At 47.5% G+C, this 23599-nt stretch overlaps 1 long non-coding RNA gene across 1 annotated transcript; it reads left to right on the top strand.

Moving 5' to 3' along the window:
• Nucleotides 1–5786: 5786 nt before the first annotated feature.
• LOC135237788 (uncharacterized) lies at nucleotides 5787–18157 on the top strand. The gene is made up of 2 exons (XR_010324917.1): nucleotides 5787–6095; nucleotides 18095–18157. It is a non-coding gene; the product is annotated as an uncharacterized LOC135237788 (long non-coding RNA).
• Nucleotides 18158–23599: the final 5442 nt, after the last annotated feature.

Here is a 23599-nt window from a genome sequence, read left to right as displayed (position 1 = left end):
AGCTCCAGACTGCTGTCAGGTCACTGGCACAGAGGGCCTGTCATAGTCTCCATGGCAACACGGAGAGATTTAACCCTTGCTGGGATTTTTACCGGAGCTGCCTTCAAACTGGAATATTGCGTTCCAGAAAACAGAGAAAGAGAGACAGGGAGAGACAGAGCCAGAGCAGGCAAGGTGGAGGAATCACCGGAGCTTAAATTAAAATATCACTAAAACGATAAATAGAACATGTCAGAAAAGACATACTGAAATAACTTTAGTGATCACTATAAATTGTATATTATTTATAAAGTCATACCACAATACTGAAAGCTATTTCAGTGTGATAAATTATTAGAGGGAGGAGTTAGTGTTATATGTAAAAAAATAAAATAAAACAGTACAGTGAAATAAAACTGTGTAACGCAATTTATAGTCAAATAAAATCACACTTTTACCAATCAAGATTTATCCGCTCCTGTGGTTTTTTTCATTGTTTAAGGCATAGAAATTGAGTTCAAGATAAATATGTTGACAGTCTATTTTACAAGAATAAATACTGTGTCATATTTAGTATCTTGGAAAATCAAGCTTTTTGCTTGATTTTAGCTTCTGGATGACAGCAGCAGTTAAAAATATTCCCTTGTGCAGGATGTGAATGTCCACGGCAGGTCAGCTCAAGATGGGCCTGGGAGAGTTAGTCACGCAATATGCTTTAGTTTCTGTGTGAGTGCTGCTGTGCGGCTGGCTGAGGTTTGTTGGCGGGGCAGGGTTCACCTGTCCAATGAATTTAAAGCACAGCAATGAGGCAGGCCTAAGGCCATGTTCTTTTATTAACCTGAAATTGCTCAAGATAATCAGCTATGCCACTATATCATTAATGAAAGGTAAACACTGTGGACATCAGTAGATTACAGTCATTAATAGTAGCATCTTAATAAAAATGATTCAATGACATTTCATTCATTGTTGTGACATGCAAATGGGTCGTTCTATGAGAGTTTCAGCTGAACCCTGTACCAGTATGAGCTGCACAGCAGAAAAAAGGGTCCCAGGTTTTATTAGGGTTCAGTGTCCCATACAGGTAAAGGGTCCCAGGTTTTATTAGGGTTCAATACCCCATACAGGTAAAGGGTCCCAGGTTTTATTAGGGTTCAATACCCCATACAGGTAAAGGGTCCCAGGTTTTATTATGGTTCTGTGTCCCATACAGGTAAAGGGTCCCAGGTTTTATTTTGGTTCTGTGTCCCATACAGGTAAAGGGTCCCAGGTTTTCTTTTGGTTCTGTGTCCCATACAGGTAAAGGGTTCAGGGTTTATTAGGGTTCGGAGCTCCAGACAGGTAAAGGGTTCAGGGTTTATTAGGGTTCGGAGCTCCAGACAGGTAAAGGGTTCAGGGTTTATTAGGGTTCGGAGCTCCAGACAGGTAAAGGGTTCAGGGTTTATTAGGGTTCGGAGCTCCAGACAGGTAAAGGGTTCAGGGTTTATTAGGCTTTAGTTCACCATACAGTTAATGAGCCCTGATGTAACTGGAAGCTCTCTTCATGGATGTTGCAGTGATGATGTCATTTCATACAAACCTACCTCTATTGTTGCCAATGACAACTAATTAAAATGAAATTTCTTGTCTGTAGGAACATATATCCTTATTAATACAAGCCATTTTCCAGTTGCTAGGTGACCATCATTTGTGTGACAAATTAAAGATGTCACCGAGACACCCATTTGTGGGAAGGGGGTGGGGGAGGGGCATCAGCAATACATGCAAATTTATTCAAATGAGAGGAGTGGGTCTTCTCCAGCACACAGAACGTAACTGCAGTGGTTTGAGGGCACTTCTTCAGCCTGGGTCTACTGGGGTCTGCTTCAACCTGGGCCTACTGGGGTCTGCTTCAACCTGGGCCTACTGGGGTCTGCTTCAACCTGGCCCTACTGGGGTCTGCTTCACCCTGGCCCTACTAGGGTCTGCTTCAACCTGGGCCTACTTGGGTCTGCTTCAACCTGGCCCTACTGGGGTCTGCTTCAACCTGGCCCTACTGGGGTCTGCTTCAACCTGGGCCTACTGGGGTCTGCTTCAACCTGAGCCTACTGGGGTCTGCTTCAACCTGGGCCTACTGTTGTCTGCTTCAACCTGGCCCTACGGGGGTCTGCTTCAACCTGGCCCTACTGGGGTCTGCTTCAACCTGGCCCTACTGGGGTCTGCTTCAATCTGGGCCTACTGGGATCTGCTTCAGCCTGGGCCTGCTGGGTTCTGCTTTCCTGTGGGCTGGTGCTGAGGTCCTGGGGGGCATGGGGAGCTGGTGCAGGGCCGCTCATTTAGATGGGCAGCCAGGTTTTCAGTATAACCCCCCAACACCCCCCCAACCCAGTCGGCCAGCATATGCCTCAAATGCAACGGCACACGGCACTGTCTCTCTGTCTTTAAGGAGCGTCTGTCACCCTGACCTGCAGCACAATCTGAGCTGTAATCTGAATACACAAAACTGCTAAACAAGCTCAGAAAGGGTTGGGTTACTTTGCTTCAAACACAGTTGAATGAATTGCATTTAATGACGGTTGAATCTTTATTGCTCAATGCAGTGTGTGATTTTGCATAATTTATGAAAGCCTTGGTGATTTGTGAATATGCTTCCCTGAAATGATATACTGTGTTCGCTGTGCTGGGCTGATGCAGTCATGTAATGGAGTCTGAGTCTGTGCAGCGGAATGATTGCAGTAGCAGCAGTGTAGTCATTGACATGCACATGATGTATTATTTATAAGAAAATGAATTATTTGGATACATCCCAGGGGCAATTACTGTCTCAGAGAATGGCCCTGCTACCCCCAGCTATAATGGCCATTATAAAAGAAAACTGAGCATGTCTCTTTATCTGCAGAGTCTACAGGCCAGTGTCTGTGAGGAGCAGTCTACAGGCTGGTATGTGTGGTGAGAAGTCTACAGGCTGGTGTCTGTGAGGAGAAGTCTACAGGCTGGTGTGTGTGAGGAGCAGTCTATGCTGGTGTGTGTGAGGAGCAGTCTGCAGGCTGGTGTGTGTGAGGAGTAGTCTACAGACTGTTGTGTGGTGAGCAGTCTACAGGCTGGTGTGTGTGAGGAACAGTCTCCATGCTGGTGTGTGTGAGGAGCAGTCTACGGCCTGGTGTGTGGTGAGAAGTCTACAGGCTGGTGTTTGTCAGGAGCAGTTTACATACTGTGTGTGAGGAGCAGTCTACAGGCTGTGTGTAGTGGGCAGTCTACAGACTAGTGTGTGGTGAGCAGTCTACAGGCTGGTGTTTGTCAGGAGCAGTCTACAGGCTGTGTGTGTGTGAGGAGCAGTCTACAGGCTGGTGTGTGTGGTAAGCAGTCTACAGGCTGGTGTGTGTGGTGAGCAGTCTACAGGCTGGTGTGTGTGAGGAACAGTCTACGGGCTAGTGTGTGTGAGGAGCAGTCTACAGGCTGGTGTATGTGAGGAGAAGTCTACAGGCTGGTGTGTGTGAGGAGCAGTCTCCATGCTGGTGTGTGTGAGGAGCAGTCTACAGACTGTTGTATGTGAGGAGAGGTCTACAGGCTGGTGTGTGAGGAACAGTCTACAGGCTGGTGTGTGGTGAGCAGTCTACAGGCTGGTGTGTGTGAGGAGCAGTCTCCATGCTGGTGTGTGTGAGGAACAGTCTACGGGCTGGTGTGTGGTGAGCAGTCTACAGGCTGGTGTGTGTGGTGAGCAGTCTATAGACTTGTGTGTGTGAGGAGCAGTCTACAGGCTGGTGTGTGTGAGGAACAGTCTACAGGCTGGTGTGTGTGGTGAGCAGTCTACGGGCTGGTGTGTGTGGTGAGCAGTCTACAGGCTGGTGTATATGATGAGCAGTCTACAGGCTGGTGTGTGGGATGAGCAGTCTACAGGCTGGTGTGTGTGAGGAGCAGTCTACAGGCTGGTGTGTGTGAGGAGAAGTCTACAGGCTGGTGTGTGTGAGGAGCAGTCTACGGGCTGGTGTGTGTGAGGAGCAGTCTACAGGCTGGTGTGTGTGAGGAGCAGTCTACAGGCTAGTGTGTAGTGAGCAGTACAGAAGCCTAGTTGTGAACTCTAATGTGAGGATTTCTAATGTACTGTATTTATGCATGTTTTGTACCTGCCTGGTTGTCAAGTGTCAGGCTCCCCAGCTGATTTTTTCTCTATGTTCTGAGCAAATATACAAGCACATGCAGTATTAATGCTGGAGCTTCTGAAATATTAATATTGAATCTCCTCTGTTTTTGTTTTCGTCTTCCTGTCTGATTGTGTAATGTGGAGGTATTCTGTTTGGTACCTGTAAGTGGTCTAGAAGCATTTACAGCAGGTAATCTACCAGCTCTTTCCAAATTACCTCCCATACTACACAGCCCACTTAGGCAGTATTAAATGCACTGTGGTTTAGGGTTGAGAAGCTGTGTTGGGTTACATTGAATATGATGTAGTTTAGTTTTAGTTCAGTTAAATGCAATGTGGTTTGGTGGTGTGAAGCTCTATTGGGTTATGTTGAATGCAATGCAGTTTATGGTTGTGAATCTATGTTGTGTTAAATTAAATGTGATGTGGTTTAGTGGTGTGAAGCTGTGTTGGGTTATATTAAATGCTGTGTGTGTTTGTGATGTGTATGACTCACTGTGTGTGGATGTGCTGTGTGTGACACACTGTGTGTGTTGTGCTGTGTGTGGATGTGCTGTATGTGACACACTGTGTGATGTGCTGTTTGTGATGTGCTGTGTGTGACACTGTGTGTGATGTGCTGTGTGCGACACTGTGTGATGTGCTGTTTGTGATGTACTGTGTGTGATGTGCTGTGTGTGATGTGCTGTTTGTGATGTACTGTGTGTGATGTGCTGTGTGTGATGTGCTGTTTGTGATGTGCTGTGTGTGATGTGCTGTTTGTGATGTACTGTGTGATGTACTGTGTGTGATGTGCTGTGTGTGCTGTGCTGTTTGTGATGTACTGTGTGTGATGTGCTGTTTGTGATGTACTGTGTGTGATGTGCTGTGTGAAACGCTGTGTGTGATGTGCTGTGTGTGATGTACTGTGTGTGATGTGCTGTGTGAAACGCTGTGTGTGATGTGCTGTGTGTGATGTACTGTGTGTGATGTGCTGTGTGAAACGCTGTGTGTGATGTACTGTGTGTGATGTGCTGTGTGAAACGCTGTGTGTGATGTGTTGTTTGTGATGCATTGTGTGACACGCTGTGTGATGTGCCGTTTGTGATGTGCTGTTTGTGATGCATTGTGTGTGGCACGCTGTGTGTGATGTGCTGTTTGTGATGCATTGTGTGGTGATGCGGCTGACTTGGTCTTGATGGCACTTTGGTCCTTCCAGTCCAGTGCTGATAGGACATAGTGTACACTAGCAGGGCTTAAACATAGATCAGCATGAATTTGTACAGTCTGCCCCAAACAATTAATCCAGCACATTCAAAACAAAATCCGGTTTAACCCACATCCTGTGTCAAAATTATGTGAAGTTGATCCTGGTTTAATGCTTGGTGGCAGACCCCACCTGTACACAAAGACTATAATGGATGAGAACCTGGCGCAGGAACCAGAATGTCCTGTTCTGGACAGTGCCCTCTGCTGGTAGGAAAGCAAAAGTGCTTCAAATGAAGGTTGGTGCTCTGCAGAACCACTTAGTGCACAGTAATTACCTCTCACCGTACGAGTACTGAATGGGATTATAAGAGCAATGAAGTTAAGTGCTTATATCCATGATAAAAGCCAAGCAACCCTCCTCCTCCTTTATAACATTTCCTTCCCTCAAAATGCCTATTTAACTCATACTTCAGTCTAACAATTTATGCAATTACAGCTATTATAATGCCACCATTATTGGATTTATTTTTATCAAGCCTGAAATAATAATTCCTGGGTTTCAGTTTTCTGCCTCTCAGGGTCAGTTTGTATTTTATGTTCAGAGGAATAAAGTGAGCACATGAAAGGGACTCACTGAGCGCTGATCCTAACCCTAATCCCAACCCTGATGCTAACCCTAATCCTTACTCTGATCCTAATCCTAGGTATAAATTTATAATTCAGGTAGAAATTGCTTTGTTTAAATATTGCTTTTGTTATACTGAGATCTCAAGCCATGATGACGAGAAAGCAACTTTTGTTGAGATAAGTAACTCGTGATTTTGAGATAATTGGATGGGAAAATATGCCAAAAGTAGCCTCTATTGTTGCGGGTGTGGCTCTACTATTTTGCTGGTAAACACAGTGTTCCTCTGCTAGTTTGCTGGTTAGCACAGTGAGGTTTGGCTAGTTTGCTGGTAAACAGTGTTCCTCTGCTAGTTTGCTGGTTAGCACAGTGGGGTTTGGCTAGTTTGCTGGTTAGCACAGTGGGGTTTGGCTAGTTTGCTGGTTAGCTCAGTGAGGTTTGGCTAGTTTGCTGGTTAGCACAGTGAGGTTTGGCTAGTTTGCTGGTAAACAGTGTTCCTCTGCTAGTTTGCTGGTAAGCATGGCGGGGTTTGGCTAGTTTGCTTGTAAGCACAGTGAGGTTTGGCTAGTTTGCTGGTAAGCTCAGTGGGGTTTGGCTAGTTTACTGGTTAGCTCAGTGAGGTTTGGCTAGTTTGCTGGTTAGCTCAGTGAGGTTTGGCTAGTTTGCTGGTAAGCACAGTGAGGTTTGGCTAGTTTGCTGGTAAACTCAGTGGGGTTTGGCTAGTTTGCTGGTTAGCACAGTGAGGTTTGCTGGTTAGCTCAGTGAGGTTTGGCTAGTTTGCTGGTTAGCTCAGTGAGGTTTGTCTAGTTTGCTGGTTAGCTCAGTGAGGTTTGGCTAGTTTGCTGGTTAGCTCAGTGAGGTTTGGCTAGTTTGCTGGTAAGCACAGTGAGGTTTGGCTAGTTTGCTGGTTAGCACAGTGGGGTTTGGCTAGTTTGCTGGTTAGCTCAGTGCGGTTTGGCTAGTTTGCTGGTTAACTCAGTGGGGTTTGGCTAGTTTGCTGGTTAGCTCAGTGGGGTTTGGCTAGTTTGCTGGTCAGCTCAGTGAGGTGCTGTAAAGCGAAGGCCTTGTAGCAGGTTAGTGTGAGGCGGTTCACCCGTCAAATCCATAAAGAACTGACCGTGTGTGTCTGCATATTTAATATTTATGTTAGAAATACAGTTTACCCATCAGCGCCTTCTGTAGGTTGCATTTATAAAATTCAGACAAAATGATCAAACATGCCCTGTCACAGGTGACTTACAGTATTTCTTTGTTTAGTTATCCACCAGGGGGCGCCAGAACCCTGTCTGTGCCTCACTCAGCTCTGGTCACGTAGCAGGAGTACGCCATCTGGTTTAGTCAAAGCGAGACAGCGTCATACAGACAGCTTTTCCCTGAACAGACCAACAGATATTCTGAGAATGTACGCATCAGTAATACCCAAATAAGGCATCAGTTACAGTAAGACCATCTGGCTCACATCCTGAAAGTGTGTTTGAACTAACATGCTGCCTTAAAAATCATAGTTGATTCTTATGTTTAAAAAAATGTAAATCATACGTTTGAAAAGAAGAATAAACAAGTTTTTTCAGCTGGAATTGAACTTTTTCATGTGGAAATCCAAATCAAACACAGTAAAGTCTTGTGTTGAACTCTTAGTAAACTATTAATACATACAAACATGTCCCTAAAGAGAAAGGCCTGTGGCTCCATGGAGCCTGTCCCGTGCTGGGCTGGCTTGTTTTCCTGCCCAGGCTCAGGGTGCCCCTGCTGTCAGATCTGAGGGGACCCAAATCTGAGAGGAACCAGGCGGGGGTGACAGGGCTTCCTGTGCTCTCTCTGACGCAGAGAGCCTTTTCCCCGGGGCCCGGAGGAGAATAGGGCTTTATAATCACTGCGCTTTTTATTTGTTTATGCGCTCGCTGGGAAGACGCCCCTGCTCAGGGTGTCTTACAGAGAGCCGTTTCTTTAAAACAATGCGGATGACTGAAGTCATACGCTCCTCCTTACTTCCTGTTCAGACGTTACTTCCTGGTTTGTTCACAAGTGTTATTCTCGTGCTTCAAAAGCATTTTTTAATGCTTTGTTGTGTTTCTCTATGAAACAGTTAGAAATTTGGGGTGTGTGTTTATGTTTAAGTTCAGCTTTACTGTGGCTGTTTGTTTGCTCAGAGAGATTCCAGTGCTGTACGATGGTTCACCAGGATATTTAGTCTATAGTGGACATGGTCTCCCCTCCTATGAAGAATATAGAAGCCATTTACTTTTAGAAGAAGCCTGCGAACTTCCCATTCTGTACACTGGAGAAATGTACACAATCCAATAAATATCTGCAAATGTCCTCAACTCAGATTCTCCACCTGAACAGGTAACCGTTTGCGCTCTGTTAAAGGAGCAGGAGCCACACACCATTTCATTACTGAAATTACTGAATTTAAATTTATCAAAAAAACAGAAGCTGATGGAGTGGTTCTGGGGCCTGCAGGACGGTTAAACTTGTGGCCTGCTGGACTGTTATCCTTGTGGCCTGCTGAACGGTTAGCCTTGTGGCCTGCTGGACGGTTAGCCTTGTGGCCTGTTGGAGGGTTAGCCTTGTGGCCTGCTGGATGGTTAGCCTTGTGGCCTGCTGGACAGTTATCCTTGTGGCCTGTTGGATGGTTAGCCTTGTGGCCTGCTGGACGGTTATCCTTGTGGCCTGTTGGATGGTTAGCCTTGTGGCCTGCTGGAGGGTTAGTGTCGGGGCCTGCTGGACAGTTAGCCTTGGGGCCTGCAGGGCGGTTAGCCTTGGGGCCTGCTGGACGGTTAGCCTTGGGGCCTGCTGGACGGTTAACCTTGGGGCCTGCTGGAGGGTTAGCCTTGTGGCCTGTTGGAGGGTTAGCCTTGTGGCCTGCTGGATGGTTAGCCTTGTGGCCTGCTGGAGGGTTAGTGTCGGGGCCTGCTGGACGGTTAGCCTTGGGGCCTGCAGGGCGGTTAGCCTTTGGGCCTGCTGGACGGTTATCCTTGTGGCCTGCTGGACGGTTAGCCTTGGGGCCTGCGGGAGGGTTAGCCTTGTGGCCCGCTGGATGATTTGCCTTGTGGCCTGCTGGACGGTTATCCTTGTGGGCTGCTGGACAGTTATCCTTGTGGCCTGCTGGACGGTTAGCCTTGTGGCCTGTTGGAGGGTTAGCCTTGTGGCCTGCTGGATGGTTAGCCTTGTGGCCTGCTGGACAGTTATCCTTGTGGCCTGTTGGATGGTTAGCCTTGTGGCCTGCTGGACAGTTAGCCTTGTGGCCTGCAGGGCGGTTAGCCTTGGGGCCTGCTGGACGGTTAGCCTTGGGGCCTGCTGGATGGTTAGCCTTGTGGTCTGCTGGAGGGTTAGTGTCGGGGCCTGCTGGACAGTTAGCCTTGGGGCCTGCAGGGCGGTTAGCCTTGGGGCCTGCTGGACGGTTAGCCTTGGGGCCTGCTGGACGGTTAGCCTTGGGGCCTGCTGGACGGTTAACCTTGGGGCCTGCTGGAGGGTTAGCCTTGTGGCCTGTTGGAGGGTTAGCCTTGTGGCCTGCTGGATGGTTAGCCTTGTGGCCTGCTGGAGGGTTAGTGTCGGGGCCTGCTGGACAGTTAGCCTTGGGGCCTGCAGGGCAGTTAGCCTTTGGGCCTGCTGGACGGTTATCCTTGTGGCCTGCTGGACGGTTATCCTTGTGGGCTGCTGGACAGTTATCCTTGTGGCCTGCTAGACGGTTAGCCTTGGGGCCTGCTTGGAAAGAGCCAACACTGTCCATCCATATGCAACAGCATTGCACAGCAGCACAGCACAGCATCATAGCACAGCATTGCAACACAGCACATCACAGCACAGCATTGCAGCACAGCATCACACACAGCACAGAAGAAAATGCATTACACAAGCACACAGCTTTTTTGATCCAGAAGAGAATGGATTACACAAGTGCACACTCGTCTGACCAAGAAGAGAATGGATTACAGTATACCAGACCCCAGTATCCAAGACCACTGTACTTCACACACTGTGTGTGTTTACTGCCATGTCTTATATATCTAAATTTTAGTTTCATGTCATAATCACCCTTTTGCTGAATAAGAGTTTGTTTTCTGGGTAAGTTCCGTGTCATAATCCCCTTTTGCTGAATAAGAGTTGTTGGAAATGGATTTTATTGTGAGAGGCAGGAGAGTCTGAGCAGCTGCCCTGTTCTGCAGTCCAGTGAGTGACAGCTTAGCCTTTCCTACGCTGCCTTCAGGTAAATACCTGTCCACCAAACTAAGCACCTTAAGCCCCGGACTGGTTTGGCCTTCCTGGTGGAAGGTGATTATTGTTCATCTTGGACCGCTCTGAGAAAAGGAGGATAAAAATCATAACATGCTGCCATTGGCAGGAGACATGCAGCTGACTCTGTGATTGGTCCACTGTGATTGGTGGAAGGCAAAAGACTGATGCAATGATTGGACCCAAGTAGCTGGTATAGCCCGTGGGTAAAAGTTAATTCTGTAAGGATCAAATGTACACTATGCCAATGAGTGGTCATGTTCATTAGAATTGCACCTGTACAGCACAGGCTATGTTAACCATCAGGTGTAAGATGGGATCTGGAATGCTACTTTGTTTAATGATGGAGCTGTTCTTCCACCTTTCCTTATCGCTGTCTGCCAGGGTGGAGACTTGTGGCAGAATGTGGCTCGGCAGTACACTGTGGCAGACGCCGCTTTATTGAGGAAGGGTGGTACACTGTGGCAGACGCTGCTTTATTGAGGAAGGGTGGGGCAGTATCAGCTCTGACACACCGTAGTGTCAGCCCAGCGGTTATGCCACTTTGGCCGTGTAGGACTGGGCTGTTCGGCCGAAAGTCTGAGTTACTGCAGGCAGGGCTGAACTAAACATGACTACCAGTACACAGCATGTTTCTGAATATGAGGACTAAACCTCCTCGTCTCATGGATTTACGGTTTTCTTTCTTACAGGCAAAATGTGCCCCTTCAGGATAAAATGGCGGCTCTAGCCGCGTTTCCACCGCAGGAACTATACCCCGGAACTAGGAACCTTTTGAGGAACTCAGTGCGTTTCCACCGCAGGAACTAGGGTCTAAATGTAGTTCTGGGGGCTTTGTTTTACCCCCCAAAACGTTCCTGCTCGGGGGGTAGTACTTTCCGAAAGTACAGGAACCTTTTGGGTGGAGCTTGTAGCGCTGAACATTTCTGATTGGTCGAGTACTCGCAGCATTTGTGTTGTATTTATTTTCCGCCATTACCCGCCATGTTTGAAAATATGCAGCGGCAAACCAATTAATTTTCATAATAACTTCAAATCAAACTTGTATGTTATGCGGCGCAGTAGCCTAGTTTTGGTTATAGCCTGTCAACGTCTTGGAATTATAACGTGTGCTCTTCTGTTGTTTTCTTGCTTTAGTATTCGTTTTATAAAATGCTAAGCATTCGTGCTGGGACAGCATATTACGTAGGCTACCAAAACATTCAAACGGATTAATTCGGTTGCTGAATATTTCTTCCGGATTTTCTTTGTTAGTCCGTTGTAATTGACTCAACGTTTGAAGCAGTTATGTGAGGTATGCGGTAGTTAACTTAATTAACATTGGTGATACAGTACAAGCAAACTGGAAATCACCATCCGCACTTTTTATCCGGGTAAAATAACAGGTTAATTCTAGTAATCTTCCCTTTAGCTTTTTCAGACTGCCGTAATTTTACTGCCATTTTTCAATTCCACGAAAAGACCAGGAAGACTATGGACTAATTTATGGTGCATGGTTCGCATCTGGAGGGCACACTTCGCTGCTCGGCTAGCAGTAACTTCGAAGGAAAGCAAACGGTGGCTGTACCACTACTAAATTTACATTTTCACGCAAGTCCGAGTTTTCGTTCTATTCTTGTCATTTTGCCATTAGCCTATATGGAATTGACGACGAGAAAGTAATCAAACAGCAAATTGTTTACAACGTGTGCATGTTTTCTGCTGTTGTTGCCAGTATATAAATGTGAATGCATTCTGTCGCTTCGGATGTCAAGACATGAAAGCGAATGTTCGCATAAAAACATAATGAATGTGTTTGAGAGGATATATGAAAATCAATAAATACAAAAGTAACCATATATAGTCATTGTTGGTAACCCGTTGTATAAGTGGAATAAACCCCTCCGGGCTGTCCCGGTTATTAGAAAATAATGTAGGCTACTTCGGTGGTAGTATGGGGTTACGGAAGAAATCATATAACAGACGGACCGACGACAACGTTGCTTTTTCATACGTCAGTGGGCTAATTTGCCTAATCTTCGCGGTACTTTAGACCCCGGTGGAAACGCAGACAACCATTGGCTGAAGGAACCTTTTAGTTCCTGGTAAAGTAGTTCCTGGGACTGAAAGTTCCGGGTAATTTTGGTGGAAACGCGGCTTTTGTCTGTGCAGACCCTTCCATGGTTAAAATGGTTGACTTAGTCATTTAGCAGGCCCGTGCTTGGTGTCTGTAGTGGTTTCTGGCTTTATTTGGGTAGAAGTAGAATCTATGTAACCTATGAAATCTATGTTGCTGAATTATGTATGTGCCTTTTTTATTTGAGAAGTCAATCTTTGCTGAGATTCAGGCCTGGCCTGCTAAGCTCAAATCTTTCCTGCCCGTTGTTGGTCTAGTCCTCAGACTGCACTGAAGATTCTCGGTCTGATTCTCAAATTGCAGTCTAGATTATTATCAGTAAGTTGTTGTTGGTAAACTTGGCTTTATTCGTAAGCATGCGGAACCGCAGCACAGGGTAGATCCCCTACATCCCACAAACTGCTCTGCCGGGGAAAGGGGGGGGGGTGCAGGCAGTACTCATGTCGCCTGTGGAACGTCACGTGTAACAACAACATGAGCGTTTAAAACAGGGAGCGAGAAGGGGAGGCTGTGGCACGCCGGTGCATGGCTGCGTCTGTAAGGAGGTCATGTGTGGTGAGCAAACCCAAACGACCCGGAGGGAGCAGCGCTGGTGTGAGGGTTTGGCACATCTGCAAACAAAGCCACAGGCTCGTCACATGACACCCTCAGGCCCCGCCTCTGTGATGGTTCACAAGCTCTTCGCCACAGGACTGAAGTGTCACTTTTTCCATCTCGCTGACGAACCAGAATCAGCCAGATATTTCGGCTTCTGTGCTTTTTTGCATTTCGTCCTGCGATGATATTACCTGCTGCTTTTCTGTAAAAGGCTCTATGGCATTTTCCCTTTAGTATAGCTGGTGATGTGTAGCATTTGAGTTAGTGTTTGGTGTGCGGGAAGCGAGCTGAGAGGAAATAGCTGAGAGAATGCTGTTCTGACTTCCCCCTGTCTGACTGATCTACGCTCATAGTGCTCGCAGGTTAGCTAGCGCTAACTTGTGAGGAAATGAAGCAGTACGGAATACAGGCTAATTGTTTGTGCGTTTGATTGTTATGTAATTAGTTTAATAATGTTCCGTAAAAGGTATGACTTTAGTTCCTTTAAAAAAGTAGCAGAGAGTGGGAGCACATATGGCACCATTTATGTGTGTGTGTATGAGTGTGTGTCTGTGTGTGTGAGTGTGTGTGTGTCTGTGTGTGTGAGTGTGTCTGTGTGTGTGTCTTTGTGTGTGAGTGTGTGTGTGTGTCTGTGTGTGAGTGTGTGCTTGTCTGTGTGTGTGTCTGTGTGTATGTGTGTTTGTCTGTGTGTGTGAGTGTGTGCGTGTCTGTCTATGTGTGTGAGATGTGTGTGTCACCAAACCAGTTGCAGCCTGAATGTGCCAGTGTCACACCAGACCTGACCAGACCAGACCACACCCACATTAAGAATGCCCCCCCCACCCCCCGCTCCACCCCCTGGCCCCACCTCTGCTGTTTTGCCTGCCACCTGCCCTGTATCTGCAGAAGGAAGGGTGTGTTCTGCCTGAGCATGTCCGATGCATAATTTACAGATCCTGACTGACTGTGAATTTAGACACACACTTAACAGGAAAATAGCTTCTGATGACAGTGGGTGATTAAACTGAATTCCATTCAAAATGTTTAAGTCACATTTATTAGAATGCTAAAAATAGCTCAGAGCTGGAACTGACCTCTGTGACTGGGCTCAGATGAGTAGTGTACTTTGGTACTTCTCATGCTTTCTCATCTCATTATTAGTCTCTGAATAAATACTCCAGGCCTCCCTGACTGAGAGAACTCTGGCCATGGGGGGGCCTGTGTTCATACCCTGTGCTGTTTCAGACTGGCCTGTGTTCATACCCTGTGCTGTTTCAGAATGGCCTGTGTTCATACCCTGTGCTGTTTCAGACCGGCCTGTGTTCATACCCTGTGCTGCTTCAGAGGAGCCTGTGTTCATACCCTGTGCTGTTTCAGACCAGCTTGTGTTCATACCCTGTGTTATGTCAGACTGGCCTGTGTTCATACCCTGTGCTGTTTCAGAGGAGCCTGTGTTCATATCCTGTGCTCTCAGAGCCTGTCATACCCTGTGCTGTTTCAGACCAGCTTGTGTTCATACCCTGTGTTATGTCAGACTGGCCTGTGTTCATACCCTGTGCTGTTTCAGAGGAGCCTGTGTTCATATCCTGTGCTGTTTCAGCCCAGCTTGTGTTCATACTCTGTGCCCCTAAAACAGCACATGAGAATATCCCTGTGCCCCTAAACAGACCATCAGGCTTTTCTTTAAAAGGGCATTAGAATGTCAGAGCAGGATGTTGGCGTCCTCATTCATGACCTGCTTTCTTCACTGCAACCTCACATGAGCTGCTGAGCTTTGGGCCGAAGATGAAGGCTAGCTGTCTTTGTTTCCATGCCAACATTGCTCTGCATGTAGTTTCCCTGTAAGACTCTGGGTTTGCCTGTGTCCCCCCCCCCCCCCGACCCCCTCCCATCTGAGTCACGCAGCTGGCCTGAATGGAGCTCCAACATTGTCAGGTCCTGTGAACATGGCTCCCGCTATTAAAAAAAAAACCTCCCCACAATGCACCTGGCGTGAGGGTAGTGGAATCATGGCAAGGGCCAAAATCGTGTGCTGTTGTGTGGTAAACTTGGATAACTCAGATTGACTGAAATTGTACTGTAACTAATTTAGTCCTGGCTGTGCACCACAACAGAGAAGCCAAAGCAGTCAAAAGGTATGATAACTATCAGGTCTCTGCTGAATCTGTTTGCTCTGTGTCAAAGTCTGAAAGTCTTACTGGAAGCAGAAACAGGCCTGAGGGTTCAGCTGCCTCAGTGTAAAGGTGCTCCACCATCCTGGGGGGATTCTGGAGAGTTCTGTCAGAATCTGCTGACCCAGAAGCGTGAATGAGAGTCATTGCTGAGCCCTTTTTCGGTCCAGCTCTGGTGCTGCTATGTTGAGTCTCTTTCTCCAGCTCTGAATGGGAGCTTCACAGGGTCATTGAGTGTAGCTGGCATAGGTTTGCTGTCCAATTAGAGGGGGATTGACATGCGACTGGACCTGAACTGAGTATTCAGTAGAACTCGCTGCAGGGATCCAGTTTCAACTGGCCTTCTCCGGTTTCCTGCTGCACAGTCCACACTGGACGCCTACATCCAGCATTTCACAGACGCCCCCATGCCTTGTGTATTTGCTGGTGTAATACTGGTGAACAGCCTGCAGGTGTGATACAGGTGAACAGCCTGCTGGTGTGATACAGGTGAACAGCCTGCAGGTGTGATACAGGTGAACAGCCTGTAAGTGTAATACAGGTGAACAGCCTGTAGGTGTGATACAGGTGAACAGCCTGCTGGTGTGATACAGGTGAACAGCCTGCAGGTGTGATACAGGTGAACAGCCTGCTGGTGCATTACAGGTGAACAGCCTGCAGGTGTGATACAGGTGAACAGCTTGCTGGTGTAATTCAGGTGAACAGTCTGCAGGTGTAATACAGGTGAACAGTCTGCAGGTGTAATTCAGGTGAACAGCTTGCAGGTGTGATACAGGTGAACAGCCTGCAGGTGTAATACAGGTGAACAGTCTGCAGGTGTAATACAGGTGAACAGCCTGCAGATGTGATACAGGTGAACAGCCTGCTGGTGCAATACAGGTGAACAGCCTGCAAGTGTGATACAGGTGAACAGCCTGCTGGTGTAATACAGCTGAACAGCCTGCAGGTGTGATACAGGTGAACAGCCTGCAGGTGCAATACAGGTGAACAGTCTGCAGGTGTAATACAGGTGAACAGTCTATGTTATATGCTTTGCAGATGCTTACATTACATTACATTACAGGCATTTGGCAGACGCTCTTATCCAGAGCGACGTACAACAAAGTGTATAACCATAACCAGGAACAAGTATGATGAAACCCCTAGAGAGAAGTACCGGTCCAAGTGCAGGGAACAACCGCATAGTTCAACTTGGACCCTGAAGGTTAAACTGATTAACACTAACAACGAGAACAGCAACAACGCAGTCTATGGAAAAAATACAAGCAGTAGTTAAGACAGTTAATGCACCTAAGTCACCTACGAAACAGCTGCCTAGTTACAACCCTAAGCTTACAGTCATTTACAGGGGGGTAGGGAGGGATGGGGAGACGTGCAGCCTGAAGAGGTGAGTCTTCAGTCGTCGTTTGAAATGGGTCAGTGTCTCAGCTGTTCTGACCTCCACAGGGAGGTCATTCCACCATCGTGGGGCCAGAACAGACAGGAGACGTGTTCTGGAAGTGCAGGTGCGAAGAGGGGGAGGTGCTAGGCGTCCTGAGGTAGCAGAACGGAGGGATCTGGCTGGCATGTAGGGTTTGAATATCTTGTGGAGGTATGCTGGGGCTGATCCCTTGACTGCCTGGTATGCTAGGACCAATGTTTTAAATTTGATGCGAGCTATAACAGGCAGCCAGTGGAGGGTAGTGAGCAGGGGAGTGACGTGGGAGTGTCTGGGGAGGTTGAAGACCAGACGAGCCGCAGCATTCTGAATGCTCTTAATTTAGAGCCAGTTGTATCACTTACAGTGATCTCTCTCTCTCTCTCTCTCTCTGTCTCTCAAGGCCAATTCATACTTTCCGCGTCCGCGAGGGTCTGCTTTGGTCCGCGTGACGTAAATGTCGTCATCCGCCCATGTCCGTGAGGGTCCGCGCGCAGCCCAAAATTTGTAACCGCGCGGACTGTACGCATAGCAGGCGCACCGACTGCGCATGCTCCAGATAACAAAATGGATGCTTGTATTGAAGAGAGGTTGTGCGAGGAGATCCGCCGTTACCCACATTTATATTGTCTATATGGGTATTCATAAAAATATTTTTTCACCACTCAAAAATCGTATTCCTTCATAGCAACAAGATAAACCCGTCAATAGCCCTAAGATATGCCAATACGGCAGTGAAAACGCTGCTCACTGAAAAACAAAATGAACGAGACAAAGTTTTTTTAAATGATACTATGTCATTCTACAGTCAATATCTGGGACTAAATATTGAATAAATATACAACCTTCCCATTGGTTTTACGCGTAGAGATGTCCCTTTTGAGACTGAGTGGTCATATCGGTTGTGACATACACGCGCATTTGTGATGACTGGGTACCTTCCAAAATAGATGTGCGTAGTACACCTGTTGTTTACGGCATTGTCACCCTTTTTAGTACAGTCTGTCTTGATTGACAATTCATTTATTCAGTAGGTGAGAGTATAAGCTTTCTAACAATGTATAGCATGTCTAATTTTGCTTTTGGAATAGCGTTTTATAGGTCATCATTGCATTCACTTACGCATTCACTCTGTGGATGGAACTGGAATGGAGTGTGGCTCGGGAAATGCGCATGCGTGGTACACCAGACCGACGCGGACCCTCAGTTGTAGTATGAATGCAACCGCGTCCGCGCGACCTGTACAAGTCCGCAGCTGTACGCGGAACGCGGAAAGTATGTATGAGCCTTTAGTTGCTGCATGGTCAGGTTCTTTTCTAGTTAATAAAAACAGGTAATAGGTGCAATGCTTTGTCTCAGAATTACAGCAGTTGTAAAATACCGCAGTTCTTTGGACTTATAACAAGTGGTCTGGTTTGTGTGTAACATTAAATACATAACTCTCGCTCTTCCAGTTACATTTCCAGTTTTATGCTTTTGTTAATATTAACATTCCTGCCATCAGGATTTATGTGTCCTCATCGTGTTGTTGTTGGGTAAACCAATTCAGGCTTTTGAGCCTGAAATGGGCATATTTTGCATTCTTGATCAGAGCCATTATAAAATCCCTGTTTCTCTGTACTTCCTGAACCTCACACCTTGCTCTCTGACACACCTTTCCCTGCAGGTGCCACAGTTGCCATGACAGCAGCTTATCTCCAGCCAAGCATGAGTCACACTCAGGAGGAGGTGATTCAACTTTTGTTTATAAGGTCACATGACTAACTGGATTACAGCACCTGTTCTCACAAACATATGGTAACCCTAATATGGAAATAAATGTCTCCTTGACTTGCCAGGAAAAAACAAAGATTGAACGTGGCAGCATTACAACAGGTAAAATAATATCTGAAGACTAAATTGTAATCCCACAACTTTGTATGAAAACAATAATTTTCATTCATTTATTATACTTTAGTGCTTTAATTGACTAAAAGGGTTTTCACATGCAGTCTCTGAAAACTTCAAGCTCCAATTATGCATAAAAAGAAATAAAAGAGCAGGGTTCACTTTTGACCATAAACAAACCTAAGTGAGACAGAGGGCTGCTTTCAGTGGAAGATTATTTGCATTTGAAACAGAGGCTTCACTGTTTCCTCACACTGGCTGCTGCTGAGGTGAGCCTATCAGGGAGGCTGTCTCCCACAGCCAGTAACAGCATGAAGCTCGGCACTGGCCTGGGTGCACATTGATGACCTCATACATTACATTATTTACATTACATTATAGGCATTTAGCTGACGCTCTTATCCAGAGCGACTTACAACAGTGTAACCAAACTCAGGATCAAGTCCACTTAAGTCCATTGAACAAAATGCAGATAAAAAGCCTTTACTATGATAGCATACATTAAGGAGAAACAAGATAGTCTGAACCAAAAATTTATTTATTTATTTATTTTTTTTTTTTTTAATAGTTATGGGAGGGGGTTTAGGGAAGAGGAGAGAGGTACACAGAGAAGAGGTGCGTCTTGAGTTTCCGTTTGAAGGTGCTCAGACACTCTGCTGTTCTGACCTCCACTGGAAGATCGTTCCACCATCGTGGGGCCAGAACTGCAAAGAGTCGAGACCTTGTTGCTGCTCGTGTTGGGGGAGGAATCAGCCGCCCTGTAGTAGCCGATCGGAGCGATCTGGCCGGCTTGTAGGGTCTGATCATCTTCTGCAGATAACCAGGAGCTGACCCCTTGACTGCTTGGAAAGCAAGCACCAGTGTCTTAAACCGGATGCGAGCTTGCACTGGTAGCCAGTGGAGGGAGATGAGGAGGGGAGTGACGTGGGAGTCACGAGGGAGGTTGTAAACCAGACGTGCTGCTGCATTCTGGATGAGCTGAAGGGGTCTGGTGGCTGATGCTGGGAGGCCAGCCAGGAGGGAGTTGCGCTGTGTAAAGACAGAGCGGTAGTCTGGCTGACAGACCTCACGCTTCTGCACCCAAACAAAAGCCCTTAGACCCCACAGCCCCTAGGCCCCACAGCTCTTAGGCCTCACAGCTCTTAGACACACAGCCCTTAGGCCCCACAGCCCCTAGGCCCCACAGCCCTTAGGCCCCACAGCTCTTAGGCCTCACAGCTCTTAGACACACAGCCCTTAGGCCCCACAGCCCCTAGGCCCCACAGCCCCTAGGCCCCACAGCTCTTAGGCCTCACAGCTCTTAGACACACAGCCCTTAGGCCCCACAGCTCTTAGGCCCCACAGCTCTTAGGCCTCACAGCTCTTAGACACACAGCCCTTAGGCCCCACAGCCCCTAGGCCCCACAGCCCTTAGGCCCCACAGCCCCTAGGCCCCACAGCTCTTAGGCCCCACAGCCCCTAGGTCCCACAGCTCTTAGGCCCCACAGCCCTTAGACCCACAGCCCCTAGGCCCCACAGCTCTTAGGCCCCACAGCTCTTAGGCCCCACAGCCCTTAGGCCCCACAGCCCCTAGGCCCCACAGCTCTTAGGCCCCACAGCTCTTAGGCCCCACAGCCCTTAGGCCCCACAGCCCCTAGGCCCCACAGCTCTTAGGCCCCACAGCTCTTAGGCCCCACAGCTCTTAGGCCTCACAGCTCTTAGACACACAGCCCTTAGGCCCCACAGCCCCTAGGCCCCACAGCCCTTAGGCCCCACAGCCCCTAGGCCCCACAGCTCTTAGGCCCCACAGCCCCTAGGCCCCACAGCTCTTAGGCCCCACAGCCCTTAGACCCACAGCCCCTAGGTCCCACAGCCCTTAGACCCCACAGCCCCTAGGCCCCACAGCCCTTAGACCCCACAGCCCCTAGGCCCCACAGCCTCTAGGCCCAACAGCCCCTAGTCCCCATGGCCCTTAGGCCCCACTTTAGGCCCCACAGCCCCTAGACCCCACAACCCTTAGGCCTCACAGCCCCTAGGCCCCACAGCTTTTAGGCCTCACAGCTCTTAGACACACAGCCCTTAGGCCCCACAGCCCCTAGGCCCCACAGCCCCTAGGCCCCACAGCTCTTAGGCCCCACAGCCCCTAGGCCCCACAGCTCTTAGGCCCCACAGCTCTTAGACCCCACAGCTCTTAGATACCACAGCCCCTAGGCCCCACAGCCTCTAGGCCCAACAGCCCCTAGTCCCCACGGCCCTTAGGCCCCACGGCCCTTAGGCCCCACGGCCCTTAGGCCCCACTTTAGGCCCCACAGCCCCTAGGCCCCACAGCCCTTAGACCCCACCGCTCTTAGGCCTCACAGCCCTTAGACCCCACCGCCCTTAGGCCCCACAGCCCTTAGACCCACAGCCCCTAGGCCCCAAAGCCTTTAGACCCCACCGCTCTTAGGCCTCACAGCCCTTAGGCCCCACAGCCCTTAGGCCCCACAGCCCTTAGGCCCCACAGTCCCTAGGCCCCAAAGCCCTTAGACCCCACAGCCCTTAGGCCCCACAGCTCTTAGACACACAGCTTGAGCTGGGCCAGCTGCCCTGAGGATCACAGGTAACCCAGCACAGCGTCAGGCAGGGAGGGAGTTCGAGCGATTTGGACTCTGCTCTATTTATCCCAAAAGAGTAGCTCCTGAGTGAGCAGGTGATGGCAGTCCACCTGTAGTACAGATCTACCTGCAATTTAAATGAAATGCATTCTTTAGAACAGGGCTGCCAAACCCTGTTCCTGGAAATCTACCATCCTGTAGAGTTTCACTCTCACCCTAACAGAGTACTCCTCATTCAATAGCTAGAGATCTCATTGAGTGGCTAATTAGTAGAGGTGTGCCAAATTAGGGTTGGGCAGCCCTGGTTTAGAGAATTAATTGCTTAGTAGTGATGAGACTGATGAGTCTGATACTACAGTTTGGTATTTCAAATTTTTAGAAAATTTTGTGTGTGATTTGTACTGCGATAGTACAAGTGTTGGTAGAAAAATTAATATTTCAAAGCCACCTGATAAATTACTGTGTCTTGTAAAATAAAGAAGCTTTATGCCTCACATTCTTTATCATTGGAATTCCACAGTGAGGGTTGAGTGGCTTTAAGGACTTTAATCCCTCCAGATATGAACTGGAATCTGTTCAGATTAATGTTCCCGCTGTACAGCCTTCACACCTCATTCACACCTGACCCAGAAATCCCTTCTCATGTTCCCATGAACTCAGTCAGTCCCATTTCAGGAAGTGCCGCAGTGTCTGCAGGTGAAACCGGTTGTGGCACATTCAACTTTTAAGGAAATGACATTCTTTAAAAATATACAAGTTTATAGCTACAGAAGTGCAAGTTACTAGTTTAAGGTTGTACACTGGATATGCAGAAACTCTTCCTGAAATCCAGTGATAAATGTTGCGCAGTCATATGGTAGAATGAGGTGTGCTTTCACCTGGTCACAACGGTGAGATAATGGCAGGTCTTGTGAAAATGCCTGAGTTCTCCTCAGTGTTCACACAGTGCCTTAAAGTCAGCCACCAGTAAATACTGCAGCCATGGTCTCTGATCCAGATGGGGAATGTGGTACGGTCTGCTTAATGAGCGCAAAATGTGCCAGGCAGCTGCAGCAGTCACTGAGTAAATATATGCACTCATGCACACGCACGCACGCACACCCGCACGCACACACAGACACACACACACACTCATGCACACGCACACATGCGCGCGCGCACACACACACACTCATGCACACGCACACATGCACGCGCACGCACGCGCGCACGCACTCACTCACTCACTCACTCACTCACTCACTCACTCACTCACTCACTCACTCACTCACTCACTCACTCACTCACTCACTCACTCACTCACGCACACACACACGCACTCACACACCCACACGTTAGGTACTGCTATACTTGTGTGGACTTCCGACTGATTTCCATTGACTACATTCATTCCGTAACCCCTAACCCTAACCACTACATGCCTAACCTTAACCCTAACCTTAACCTAATTCTAACCCTAACCCTAAGTCCTAACCCTAAAACAGCCTCTTGAAATTGTGAGGACCAGCAAAAGGTCCTCACAAAGGGTAATTTTCCTCTTCTTTCTATCCTTGTGAGGACATTTGGTTCTCACAAAGATAGTATTACATGTCCACGCACACACATACGCGCACGCACACACAGACACGCACGCACACACATATGCACTCACATACACACACACACGCAAACACACATACACACACGCACACACACATACACACATGTGCGCACGCACGCACACACGCACACACACATACACACGTGCGCATACACGCACATATATATATATGTATATATACATACAATCAAAAGTTTGGACACACCTGCTTAAACCAGTTTTTTCATGATTAAAAATGCTTTAAGCTGTATAAACTTGTCTATAAACACTTAATATTTAATTATATGGTATCTATACTTATATAAGCAGATAACCATAAGTGAATTGCATTCAAAAGTTTAATTTTTAAATGGAAATGGAAATCTTGTAAGCTCATTGGGGGGGTGCATTGTTTTGTTATCTAAATATCTTGTTACGTACTGGTGTTCATGATGACATATATCTTAACAGGTGCTCCAGGACCTGTAGAATTTTTCATATTTAAAAAAAATAAAGACCACCCGCCATATTTCAAAATGCATGGGGTATATTCCTACATCCGTATCACCCTTCTACCCTTCACTGGAAATATATGGCACTGCATGTGGTGAAAATGATGTAGGAATATACCCCATGCATTTTGAAATATGGCGGGTGGTCTTTATTTTTTTTAAATATGAAAAATTCTACAGGTCCTGGAGCACCTGTTAAGATAGATGTCATCATGAACACCAGTACGTAACAAGATATTTAGATAACAAAACAATGCACCCCCCCAGTGAGCTTACAAGATTTCCATTTCCATTTAAAAATTAAACTTTTGAATGCAATCCACTTAAGATTATCTGCTTATATAAGTACATATATCATATAATGAAATATTAAGTGTTCATAAACAAGTTCATACATGTTTCGTTTTGATAGAATCTTTCAGTGATGTCGGGTGGTGGTGGGGTACCGACTGACTCACGCAGTGACACCTCATCAGAATCACTGCCGAGTTGATCACACCAGTGCACGGAAATCAGAGAACGCATTGGGTGCATTTTTGACTTTTGACATTGGACCAGAGTGAACGTATCACAGAAACTGATGACGGGCGCACGGCACACACACATATACACAAGCGGCT

Source organism: Anguilla rostrata, chromosome 13, assembly GCF_018555375.3.
Source record: "Anguilla rostrata isolate EN2019 chromosome 13, ASM1855537v3, whole genome shotgun sequence".
NCBI classification, from domain to species: domain Eukaryota; kingdom Metazoa; phylum Chordata; class Actinopteri; order Anguilliformes; family Anguillidae; genus Anguilla; species Anguilla rostrata.
This window is presented reverse-complemented; position numbering and strand designations above follow the sequence as displayed.